Below are 14157 nucleotides of genomic sequence, written 5' to 3'. Positions count from 1 at the left end.
TTTTATACTTAAGACAAAACATAAAACCCTACACGTCAAACTGGCTTAAGTTGAGTTGGAAAATTCTGCAAAAAAATGATCTACTCAACTTTCAATCGATTCGAGCCTAATTTTCAATCGATCAACCCAGGAAAATTTACATAGTAAATCCTGCAGTAACTCAATTCCATCTTTACATAGAAACATATACTTTAAGCAAGTCTAAACAAGACTAAAACGTTTTAACCATGGTTTGCTTACATTACAAATTGAAGTTCTATACATTAGTTCCTAATTCCTTAAAATCTAACAAACTCCCCTTTGGCAATCCATGACAAAACACAAACTTAACTAAATGCTCAATGTTTACATAAAAACAGCCCATTACAAAAATATTACCCAACATAACAATTCAACCTAACCATTATCTATCAATTGCAAGTGTAGACAGTAGCGTGACTGAATCAACCTGTATATTTCTTGAAACATTCAACAAACGCATAAACACATGTGTGGAAAATACAAGTAAAACAAAATAACTTCTTGATTTCATATAACACAAAATAAAGACATATATCAAGAATAATCTCATAAATATAAATCAATAAGTAATGTGAAACAAGAAACATATACAATCAATGTATCTCCCCCTATCATGGACAACCCAAACAAAAATACATCATGAGCCAAAAATGTAGATACATAATAAAGAACCTAGATACAATCTAAAAGCTCCACAACTCCAAAACACAAAAATCTCCCCCTAACAACAAAATTTCATCTACAAATGTACTCCCCCTTTTTGTGACGAATTGCCAAAGGGCACTCACAACTCATCTTCAAAAGGAGGTGGCGGAGGCGACGTCTAAGATGCTCCAAATCTACTCATAAGGCACAAAGCACATCAAGCATGTCCACCAAAAGCTGACCATGAGCCACCTGAACGGTCATGACAGTCTCCAACATACGTCGAATGTTTGAATCATCCGAGGTAGAAGGTAGAGGAACAGCAATAGCAGCAACAGCAGCAGCAGGATCAACAGACTCCTCAGCCGTAGTCTCACCTGTAGAAGAGGGAGAAGGAGGTTTAGAGCTTGCTCTCATCTAAGCAGCCCTCTGCCTAAGAAATGTGGCACCTATAGGAGTGATAATATGAACAGGCTCAGATGTCGGAAACTCATCTAGACCTAAATGTAACAAAATCTGGTGAATAAAAACAGGGAAGAAAAGAGCATGAGCAGTTGAACTACTCCTATGAACCTTAGTCAAAGAATGAATAAAAAGAAGAGGAAAGCTCATAGGAGCATTAGTAACAAATGCATACAAAAACGCACAACGCTCCAAAGGAATGGTGTGCAAATGAGAGATAAGCCACAAAGAATGACAAGCAATCCTAAAGAAAAGATAGTGAATCTCAGTGAGCTCAGTAGTAGTGATCCAAAGATCAGAACCCCACTAGATAGAAGACCTAGTGATGTAAGACATGATGTCGTCTAGTGGAAGAGACTCATCATAAGGGTAGATAGGATGCTGGACCACAGGTACTCCAAGAGCATCAGCCACTACCGAAGGAGTAGTGATGTACTCTTCACCTCGTATCCAACTCTTAACTAGAGTGTTGGAATCATAGACATGGATAGAGAGGTTCGAGTAGAACTCTCTAATTAGGGTAGCCGGAGTTGGATGAGAAATATCCAACAATGGCAACCAGCCCTTACACTCAAGGTTACGCCTAATCTCAGGATCAAGCTCATCTAACAAAACCTTTCTCTTGGCCCAAATGTTCCTCTTAAGGTTAAGCTTCTCATACGTATCTTGGTTTTTCTCACTTGAAAACCTCACACTCTCAAAAGAAGGGACAGAAGAGGAGGAGGCTTTCCTATTGGCTCTAGCCTTCCTAGACATGGTGCTAAGGAGCAGACAAGACACACAGAAAAGAACTAAAAAGAAACAAAGGAAAAACCAAGGGCAGACTACAAGTTAGCACAAAACAATATAGAAAATAACAATCTATATGATGCATGAGCAGTATAATCAAATGATACATGCTCTAATGCAGTCAAAGCAAGTTCAATTTAACTTTAAAATCACAAAATTGGGTTGAGCATATAGTTTATATCAAAAACCCCAAAATTTTGAAAAACCACTTGTACAATTTTCAAGAAATTGACCAATTGATCATTAATCAAGATAGATAATACAATATAATGATCATATGAATCAATCCAACAAGGCAATTTCATCAAAATAAACCTAATTGAACAAAATCCCCAATTCGAGTAGTTTCAAGCCCTAGAAAATTCCAATTTTTCACAAATCAACAAATTAATTCACATAAATCAATTGTATAACATCCCACAACAAAAACCAAATGATCAATTGTGAAAGAAAAAGCTTGAATCAAAAAGAAACAAAGGAAAAAAAAAAAAAAAACAAGGGCAGACTGCAAGTTAGCACAAAAATATAGAAATAACAATTCTATATGATGCATGAACAGTATAAGTAAATGATGCATGTTCTAATGCAATGAGAATAAGTTCAATTTAATTTTAAATTCACAAAATTGGCTTCAGCATAGAGTTTATATCAAAAACCCCAAAATTTGAAAAACCACTTATACAATTTTCAAGAAATTGATCAATTGATCATTAATCAAGATAGATAACACAATATAATGATCATATGAATCAATCCAACAAGCCAATTTCATCAAATTAAACCTAATTGAACAAAATCCCCAATTCGAGTAGTTTCAAGCCTTAGAAATTCCAAATTTTCCCAATTCAATAAATTGATCAAATTAAACCACAAGGATCACGATTATAGCATCCCATAACAAAAACCCATTAATTAATTTTGAAAGGCGTAAATTAACAAAAACCCCAAATTTGCATAGGTTCGAAATTTTCCCAAAATGCATGAAACTAGAAAAAAAAAATGAAAAAGGAAGGGTAATATGGTCTTACCGGCCTTGGGAGAGAAAAACCATGCAAAAAGATCGGAGGAAAATGAAAAAAAATTGGTTGGATGCCTTGACCGATCGAATAGAGAGAGAAAAAGTTTTGAAAAGTGTTTGAACACATGAAAAACAAAGTTTTTTAAAAAAACTCTCTACATGACTTTCGATCGATCGAAAGTTAGGTTTGATTGATTGAAAATTCTTCGATTGATCCAACATTAATCGAGCACCGATCGAAACAGACAGAGGCTGACCAAAATTTTAATCACAATTTCGATTGGTCGAGAAACAGGTTCGATCGATCGAAATTCAAAAAAACAAATTTTTGAAAATCAAAGCAATTTTATGCAGAAACTCCTCAAAGCATTGAATATTATGAATAAAATGCATGGGTATGAGATGAAATGCTTTTCAAAAACACTTGTTTTGAACCTAGTTTTCCCAAAATTAAGATTTTCAATCAATTCACCTTATATTCTCAAGCATCAAACATGTTTTGCATAAAACTTAAGGAATTTTCAACCTTGGTTGGCCAAACCAAAATTATACACAATAACATGTACAAAGTTTAGCAAAGAGTAACTTGTGTAGTGTGTGCAACTAGCAAAAGCTTGAGATACATGTAAGGTGATATGTAAATAGAAATCAAGCACAATGTCTTCAAAATTCATCACATAGAATTTAAAAGAGACTATCACCTAAAGAGTTACATCATATAACTCCCACATCTCCAATAAAACAAGCTTGTAATCATGTAAGTTTCTTGATTTGTCTCATATTGTACACACCAATTTTATTTGATCAGAAACTTATTAAAATAGCTGGGATAATGTACACGCCAGTTTTATTTGATTGATTTATTTAAAGTCCAATAATGTACATACCAATTTTATCATTTAAACAGAGGCTATACCTTATGTTTTTTTTGTGCATGTGCTACACTTTCTCAAGCACAAAATCTTACGATTTGCACTAAGGTGTTCATGATTGGCTAGTAGATAGTGGTGAGATGGTTATTTATGCATTTCTCAAAAAGTTCAAGTCCGACAATCAAAGACATGTGACTTCAAGATCAAGACAATGTGATAAAAAACTATAAACATATTTCTCACACAACATGCATTACAAGGCTTCAACTAGTAAAGTGCAATAAATAAACTCATCCAAGCTAAACATAGTACATAAACATGTTATGTAAAAATAAATTGGCCAACCTTGATTTCAAATCCAAGAAAAATAATGCAAAACACATTTTGCTTCCTTTTTCCTTCCTTCTTTTTTGTTTTTTAAAATAAAAAATAAAAACAATCCTAGAATGAAATGCATGAATGTTATATAATGCAAACCCTAGAAAAACAAAGAAAACAAAATATAAAAAAAATTGGTTACAAAGAGTAGAGCGATGAAGCACAAGGATCATGAAAGCCAAAAAAGACTAGCAACACAAAATCACACCAATAACTTGACGAAGTGTCTCAATCTTACTTCTATCAAGAGGCTTGGTGAAGATGTCAGCATTCTGATGTTCAGTAGGGATATACTCAAGAGCCACAATCTTTCTTTCAACCAGATCCCTAATAAAGTGATATCTGATCTCTATGTGCTTAGTCTTAGAATGTTGAATATGGTTCTTAGAGATATCGATAACAATAGAATTATCACATTAGACAACCATGGTGTCTTGTGATATCCCATAATCACTTAAAAGTTTTTTCATCCAAAGAAATTGTGAACAACAACTTGCAGCAGTAATATATTCTGCCTATGCAGTAGACAAAGACACATAATTTTACTTTTTACTCATCCAAGTAATAAGATTGGCTCCTACATAAAAACATCCACTAGTGGTGCTTTTTCTATCATCGGCATTGCCGGCCCAATTAGAATTGGAAAATCCAGTAAGAAACAGATTTGACTCTTTGCTGTAAAACAGTCCACAATCACGAGTTCCACCAACATATTTTATGATTCTTTTTACAGCATTCAAATGTGAAATCTTAGGATTAGATTGAAACCTAGAACATACACCAACATTGAAAGTAATATCAAGATGGCTAGTAATTAAATAAAGAAGACAACCAATCATGCTTCTATATAATGTAACATCAATAGACTCACCTGATGGACCATTGGTTAACTTTGCATTGTTAGCCATAGGTGTTCTAGCATGTGCAGCCTTGTCAAGTCCAAATCTCTTAACTAGATTTCTAGCATACTTTGCTTGGTTGATGTAAATTCCAAAATTTGTTTGCTTCACCTGCAATCCTAAGAAATATGTTAGTTCACCAACCATACTCATCTCAAACATCGCCTTCATTTCATATGCAAAAGATTGAGCAAGAGAATCATTAGTAGCACCGAAAACAATATCATAAACATAAATTTGAGCTACAACAAAATAATTCTTATCCTTTCTAATAAAGAGAGTAGTATCTGCAAATCCTCTTTTGAATCCATGCTCAGTGAGATAGACAGTTAATCTATCATACCATGCCCTGGGAGCTTGTTTCAAACTATAGAGGGCTCTCTTCAATTTATAAACATCATCCAGTCTGTGAGGATCAACAAAACCTTTTGGTTGTTCAACATATACCTCTTCTTGCAACATACCATTCAAGAAAGCACTCTTAACATCCATTTGATACAATTTGAAGTTCAGATGACTTGTTATGGCCAAAAGTATCCTAATGGATTCCAGTCTTGCCACCGGTGCAAAGGTCTCATCAAAATCAATCCCTTCCACTAGTGTGTAACCTTGAGCAACAAGTCTTGATTTATTTCTGATAACAGTACCATGTTCATCGGACTTGTTCTTAAATATCCACTTAGTTCCAATCACATTGACTCCTTTTGGTCTAGGAACTAATTCCCACACATTAATCCGAACAAATTGATAAAGTTTTTCATGCATAGAATTAACCCAATCAACATCTTGAAGTGCTTCATCCACATTTTTCGGTACAAATTGGGATAGACAGCATGGGTGAGTAATTACATTTAAGGCCTTGGATCTCAATCTCATGTTATCATTTAGACTACCCAAAATATTTATGGCAGGGTGATTCAACTTAACTCTAGAAGATGGACCTTTAACTAAAGATGTGGAGGTACCTTTCTGTTCTGATGGAGGACTAAGCTCACTTTGTGCTTGTTGAGTTTCATGAGCCGGTGTGGTTGGTTCTGAACTTGATGGTACAAAAACTGCATCATTCAACAACAACAACTCTTTCTCAGTATGCTTCCCCCTATAATCAGGTAGCGAATTATAAACTTCCATGATCTTTTCTTGAACCGGAGAAGTGTTTTTTGAATGACTTTCTGAACTTAATTCATCATTGATCACAACATTGGAAGACTCTGTGACTGTTTTAGTTCTCAGATTGTACACTCTATAAGCTTTACTAGTGGAAGAGTATCCTAGAAAGTATCCCTTGTCACTCTTTGCATCAAACTTTTCTAGGTTCTCTCTATCATGCAGAATGTAACAGTCACTACCAAATATTCTGAAATATTTGACAACAGGCTTTTTTCCTCTCCAGAGTTCATAAGGAGTTTGCTTGGAATCAGGTTTGAAATACACCCGGTGGAGTGTATGGCAAGCAGTGTTAACTGCTTCTCCCCAGAAGGATTTGGGCAACTTCTTATTGTGTAGCATGACTCGTGCCATCTCTTGAACAACCCTATTCTTTCGTTCCACTATTCCATTCTGTTGTGGTGTCTTAGGTGAAGAGAACTCTTGATGTGTGCCTTGATCATTGCAGAAGGTAGCTAGCTTTGCGTTCTCAAATTCTTTTCCATGATCACTTCTAACTCTGGCTATCACAGTACCTTTCTCAACTTGCAATTTCTTGCACAAATGAATCATCTTTTCAGGGGCCTCAGCTTTATCTTTCAAAAGCACAACCCATGTATATCTAGTAAAATCATCCATAACCACTAGAATATACCTCTTTCCACCTAAACTCAGAACTTTGGCAGGACTCATGAGATCAATGTGCAACAAGTCTAGAGGTCTTTGAACATCAGTTATAGACGGATGTTTGGACTTCACTTGTTTACCCATCTGACCTGGTCTACATATGCACTTTTCTATCTTCTCAAACTTGGGCAAACCAATAACTGCATCACACTTGAAAATCTTCTCTAATTGCTTGTGACTTGCATGTCCCAATCGTTGATGCCATAAGTCAACATGATTGATCTTTGTACTAAAACACTTGTTGCTTATACTCGGTGTTATACCATAATAGTTGTTAGCTGTGATAGGCCAAAAACGAATTGACCCATTGTGATGAATTAATTGATTAATTAGCCAAGTTTAATTAATTAATCAAATTAACATGCAAACGCGTGGTACTACAAACAAATCACTAATTAAACTAACTATGCAGCGAAAAATAAATTGACACAGTGATTTGTTTATGAATGAGAAAAACCAACATGGTAAAAACCTCACCGGGTGATTTTAAGGTAACCATTCCCAAAATTTTACTATTATCACAATAAACGGTTACAAGTAAAAGAATCTCAGTACTTTATACCAACCTATAGTTGAACCCTTACCCCAATATCTAATTGGACTTATTCTGTAGTGACAATTTTTTCTTTTGATTCACGGCTCCCAGTACGTGACTAACCAATTGCGCGGATCCCAGTATGCGACTTCAATCACCAACTAGAGAAGGTTGTTGGCTGCAAAGTTCTTCAGTTCATCCACGATGATGAATCAAGAAGATGCTTGGTTACAAAACCCTACGGTGCACAAACATAACAACTTCTTCACAAGAATGATGAATTAGGGCAAAACTCTGTCTCCAGTCACAACTTGCTTGAACAAACTTTGCTCAAAACTTGTGTAACTTGTGTCCTCTTTGACGGCCCTTAAAATAATCCTTTTATATGTCTAGGGTTGTGAGAAAAGAAAAATCAAACACATAATCACGGATTAGAGTCAAAATAGATCTGAAATTCTGTTTTTCATAAACCTTGACAGATACCTTATCTGTCGAGCTGCTGTCGAGCCACGAGGTTGGAACAACTTCTTAAGCTCGATAGATGGCTAGCTGTCGAGCTTTAATGACAGGCACTTCTTTAGCTTGAATCTTGGATAGACTTGCATGTCTTCAACACTTGATCTTGAAACACAGTTTCTTGAAGTATTAAATACATCCTAGATCTACCCAAATATAAGTAAAGTGCGTTTTGTCAAAGGATTAGCTAATTACATAAAGTAGTGACATATATTCCTAACAAGTGAATCACATATGTCCTAACAAGATGTCCTCACACCAATACACATACAGTCACCTCCTCCATCAAGTATCTCACATTCATACTTGGTGAAGAGGACATTCAGACCATTATCACAAATCTGACTGATGCTGAGTAAGTTAGCCTTCAACCCATCAACATACCAGACATCTTCAAAAACTAGCAACCTTGGAATGTCTACAGTTCCAATGCCTCTGATCACAGATTTGCTTCCGTCTCCAAATGTGACTGTCCCAATCTTTCCTTCAAAGAGTGTCTTAAATAGAGCTTTATTTCCTATCACATGCCTGGAACAACCACTATCCAAATACCAAAGACAAGAATCACGCGCCTTTAAGGTGGTTAAAGCAGTATAATACACATAATTATCATCACATGTAATTATACCAAGATGCTCAAGGAAAGATTTAACAAAAGCAACAAGAGACAAGAACAACAACTAGACAAGTTGGCATATTAACAATAAGATCTTCCAAGAATCCATGACAACAGGGGTCAAGGATCAACTCTTAGATCAAAAGATCTACAGCAAGAGAGCTACCTGCTCTGATACTACTTGTACATTTTTAGACCTTTTAAAACACAACCAGATTAATCTAGTTAATTAGCCAAGTGATTACTTAGTCAAATTATCAGATCTAGGTCAACACAAATATATCATATCAATGTAAAGTACGGAAAATAAAGAACACAAAGATATGATGACCTAGGAAAAACAAATTGGTAAAAAACCTAACGAGAATTTAACCTAGCTATCCTCAAGGTAAAACGAATCCACTATGAAAGAATTGAAGTTTACATAATAGCAACTTAGACCACTAACATCTTATTACTACCTCGAATAGGAAACTTATTACCACGACCACATGACAGCTCTGAGTCCACGGGCTACTTCTTTCTTGAATTCACAACAAGCACAAGCACTCCCGCTTGTATATTCTTAAACTCTTGAATTTGCAACTGAATGATCACCAAGTTCTTGACATAGTCTTGATCCTTGATAATCCTAAGTATGTGTGAAGGCAAACACCTTTTGATCTCACAAAAGATTCACACACATAGCATAAAGAGTAATCTCAAAACATGGCTAGGGTTTTCCCTTTTATACTTAAGATAAAACATAAAACCCTACACGTCAAACATGCTTGGGTTGAGTTGGAAAATTTTGCAAAAAAACAATCTGCACAAGATTCGATCGATCGAGCCTAATTTTCGTTTGGTCGAGCCAGGCAGATTTACACAGTAAATCTTGTAGAACACTCGATTCCAACTTTACATATAATTACACTTTGAGCGAGTCCAAATAAGACTAAAACCATTTTGATCATGGTTTGCCAACATTATAAAATGAAGTTCTAATACATTAATTCCTAATGTTTCCTTCTTTGTTAGTTTTCTATCTATCTCCTGTCATGTCTTTTGGCTTTTTATGCCCTTTGACAATCGTGTCAAAAAGGGGGAGAAATTTAAGGATTGAATGTCATTCCTGAGGGAGAGTAATAGACTTAGGGGGAGAACTTCATGTTAAAGGGAAGAATGTTTTTGATGTAACTAACTAAGGGGAAGAGTTATTTTGATACACATTGATATTGACATATATTTTGTGTTGTGTATCTTTTGGTTTTGTAACCATTTACATACATCATGTGTTGTTTCTATATTTGATGATGATATATGTGTTTCACTCTTTATCTCACATGTGTTGTTTCTTTTATCTCTTTATACACATGTTTCCTGTTTATTTAACTTGTCATTATTTTCCACATGGTACCTTGATGTGTTTTGTTTAGTGCCTTTCAGGAAAGACAAGTTAAAGCCAAGTCAATATTCCAAACCTTCTTCTTGCAGCAACTTCCAAGGTTCAGATCTTTTAGACTAGGCTTATTTATTTTGTAATCTTGAGTAGAATGTATTCTAGGACATTAAATGTACTCTTGTGGTTTTGTCACGGATTGCCAACGGGGGAGATTGTTAGGGACATATTTTTATGTAATTGGCATATCCTTTGACAAAATGCACTTTACTTGTATTTGGGTAAATCTAAGTAGGTTCAAAATGATCATCACAAGTGATTAAATTGAAAACATGAAGATTACTCAAGAACTGCTCAAGAAAAGTGCAATCTGCAGGTCTCGATACCTCCTCGATAGAAGCTCTATCTGTCGAGATTCATTAAAAATCGATAGATGTCTCAATCGATCGAGCTTACGAATTTTCAGATTATAGCCACAATGTTTTTATTCTAAAAGGCTATTTGTTTATGGGTTTGTATAATCCTTATTGGACTAGGAAAGCCCAAGGTTTGTGCAAACCTATTTGGAATAGGAGAGCCCATTAAGCTCCTATTTAAAGGAGGTGGGAAAAAGAAAAACCTAACCCTAGAGAGCTTCATAAGGTTTTCTTTTTGAAACCCTAGCCTCCTCCTACAGAAGAAAGAGTTCTTGCTGCGTTTCTTGTACGCCTTTGGGTTTTGTAACTAAGCAAAGTCTCTTGCACCAACATTGAAGATCTTATTAGTGTTTCTATGTGAAGCTGCTGCAAATCAACTAAAACAATCAAAGGGTTGCTGTGGAATTAGCCACGTACTGGGATTCGTGCAAAGGAGTAAGCCACGTATTAGGAGTGGTGACCTGAAAATCACCCGGTGGAGTTTTTGCCGCGAGGTTTTTCCCCATTCGTAAATAAATCACCGTGTCTTTCTATTTCCGCTGCATATTTAGTTTTTGGTGATTTGTTTGTGCTTCCTCGCAATTGCATGATAAATTGATTAATTAATAACTTGGCTAAGTAATTAATTGGTTTAATCACAAGGGGTCATTCAGATTGTGGCCTATCATGTAATACTGCTTTATTTGCCTTTTTTGACAAAGATAAAAAAAAGAAAATTCCCAGACAGAATTGAGTAGAGATTAAAGAAAGCTTACAAAAGAGAAGGTGATGATTACTTTTTCTTTACGAAAGTAAAAGAAATGAGTTTTCAGAATATGAAATCCTTCTCGTATGTAATCGCTTTAGCAAACGAACCCCAGGAAAAGTTTTAAAAGTTAAAAGAATAAAAAGAGAAGCGAAGAAATATTTACTGTTAGGTTCTAAAGATTAAGGAATTTATGTATTTAGAACTCTAATGTGTAATGTTGACAAACCATGATTAAAACAATATGTCCAGTCTTGTTTAGGCTTGCTCAAAGTTGTGTCTTTCATGTAAAGTTGGAATTAAGAGGCTACAGATGCATTGGTGCATTTCGTCTTGGCTCGATCGATCGAAAGAAAGACTCGATCGATCGAATCTCGGGCAGAATGTTTTTCTGCAGATTTTTCCAACTCAGCCCTACCTCATTAAACGTTTAGAGTTTTATGTTTTTGCCCTAGGAATATTAGGCAAAACCCTAGCCACGTTTTTATGAGTTGCTCTGGTTGTATTGTTGCTCATACTTTGCTGTTTGTGTAAATCTCTTGTGAGATCATTGAGGAGCTTTCCTTCATATAAATTTAGGGTTTTCATGATAGAGATTATTTCAACATCTTGATGATCAACTCGGTTGCTACCATTTGAGTTTAAAGAATAACAAGCGTGGGTGCTTTTAGGTGATCGGAGAATCCAAGAAAGAAGGAGTTCGTGGATTCGGAGCTTGTATGTGGTCGTGTCAGTAAGTTCTACTGGTGGGTAGCATTAAGAAGTCAAGCAGGGAGTTTGTAAGTCCTTTTGTATGAACTTCGATTCTTTCGCATAGTGGATTCAGGTTTACCTTAATGATAGCTAGGTCAAATCCTCCCTAAGTTTTTACCGTGTGATTTCCTGGGTCATCATATCATTGTGTTATTTACTTTTCCGCTGTTTTATATATCTTGATAAGATTATTTGATTGTGTTAACCTAGATTTGTATAATTTGACTAAGTTAATCACTTGGCTAATAAACTAGGTTAATCCAATTGTTGTGTTTTAAGGGGTCTAAAAACCTATCAAGTGGTATTAGAGCGGGTAGCTCTCTTGTTGTAGATCTTTTGATTTCTGAGCTGATCCTTGACCCCTGTTGTCATGGAACATGGACACTCTCTCTTTGTTCCTTCTCACTTTGATGGGAATAACTATGCTTATTGGAAAGTAAAAATGAAATCATTCCTGAAATCCATTGATGAGAGGGTTTGGAATTCCGTTGAGTACGGATGGGAAAAGCCCATTACTCTTGTGAATGAGTGGGAAACTTCTCAAGAAGAAGTAGCTGGGTTCAATAGCAAAGATATGAATGCCATCTTTAATGTTGTTTCTACGGAGGAATTTAAGAGAATCTCCAATGTTGAGGTTGCTTATACTGCTTGGAAAATCCTCCAAACTGTGCATGAAGGCACAAAGGCAGTTAAGATTAACAAGCTGCAACAATTAACTTCTAGATTTGAAAGCATTAGAATGTCTGATGATGAATCTTTTGATGAATTCTATACTAAACTAAATGATATTGTTAATTCTGCTTTTAATTTGGGTGAAATCTATGATCAACCTAAAATTGTTAGGAAGATTCTTAGATCTTTAACTGAAGACTTTAAACCAAAGTGACTGTCATTACTGAAAGCAAGGATGTGGACTCCATTCTTGTTGATGAGCTTGTAGGATCTTTTCAGTCCTATGAGTCTGACCTACCCAAAGCTAACAAATCCAAATCAATGGCTCTTAAGTCAGTTGATGATGTTGAGGTTGGTGGATTTGATGATAAACTCTCTGCTACAGAGATTGCGTACCTTGCCAAGAACTTTAGAAATTTTCTTAGGAATAACAATAGAAAGGCAAGAGGTACAAATACTACTGAACCTAGAATTTTAGGAAGAATGATCCCACTAAGGTTAATAACTTTGAAAAACCTAGAGAAAAAGTTGATCAATCTTCAAATAATTCTTTGGGTGCTTAGTGTTTTGGGTGTCAAAGGTATGGTCATATTAAGTCTGAATGTCCTACTTACTTAAGGTCTAAGGGTAAAACTATGGCTGTAACTCTTAGTGATAATGAGGTTTCTGATGATGAGTTTGGATGTGACGAGGATGGGAACTTCATTGCTTTCACTGCTACTACTGTAGTCAATGAAAGCGTATTTGTTAAAGAGAACCTTTCTGATGGGAAACTCTCTAAGGATGTAGATCTTCAAGAGGCCTATAATAAATTTTGCAAAGTTGTTGCAAAGGATGCTATGAATGTTGAACTTGGTCTGAAGAAAATTGAATCTCTTGAGCTTGAAAAGAAGAATTTGCTTGTTAAATTGTTTGATGCTAATGATCTTTTGAACAATGTGAAATCTGAAAATACGCTCTTACTTGATAAAGTTCAAACTTTGGAACATGATTTATCTATTGCTAGATCTGCTAGTTCTAAACTTGATCAAATGCTGAATGTTCAAAAGTATCCTTCTGACAAATCTAGTTTAGGTTATGTTGAAAGCATCAATGTGTCTGCTCCTACTTCCACAAACTTTGCTCCTTCATTTTCTTCTGAACCTTTCGTGAGTGAGGTTGTTAGTGAAACTGTCAAACTCCCTGTGAGTGAGGTTGTCAAACCCATAGAAGTTTCACCATCTAGGAAGATTAGGGTTGATCTGAAAGAGTCTAAACCTAAGGAGTCTACCCTTTCTAAGGACAAGATGCATGATAAACCTGCATGGATTTGCCATTTTTGTGGAAAGTCTGGACACATTCGTCTTAACTGTTACAAGCTTCAAGCTGCAAAGAGAGCAAACAAACCAAAAGTGCCTGTGCCTCAAGCACAAGATCCTATGACACTCATTGGTGAATTGGTGAAGGCTTTAAACCTTTATTCCAATCCTGGAGTTGGAAATCACTCGAACATGAATAAGAACTCCAATGCTCGTGGTGCATCTAATAGGTTTTGGATGCCAAAGACTTGATCTAATTGAGTCTTTCTGACATGGTCCTTGTGCTTCATTGCTCATTCCTTTGTGACCAT

Source organism: Quercus suber, unplaced genomic scaffold (genome assembly GCF_002906115.3).
Source record: "Quercus suber isolate HL8 unplaced genomic scaffold, Cork oak 2.0 scaffold_120, whole genome shotgun sequence".
NCBI classification, from domain to species: Eukaryota; Viridiplantae; Streptophyta; class Magnoliopsida; order Fagales; family Fagaceae; genus Quercus; species Quercus suber.
The sequence above is the reverse complement of the archived record's forward strand: the minus strand, read 5'-3'. Positions refer to the sequence as shown.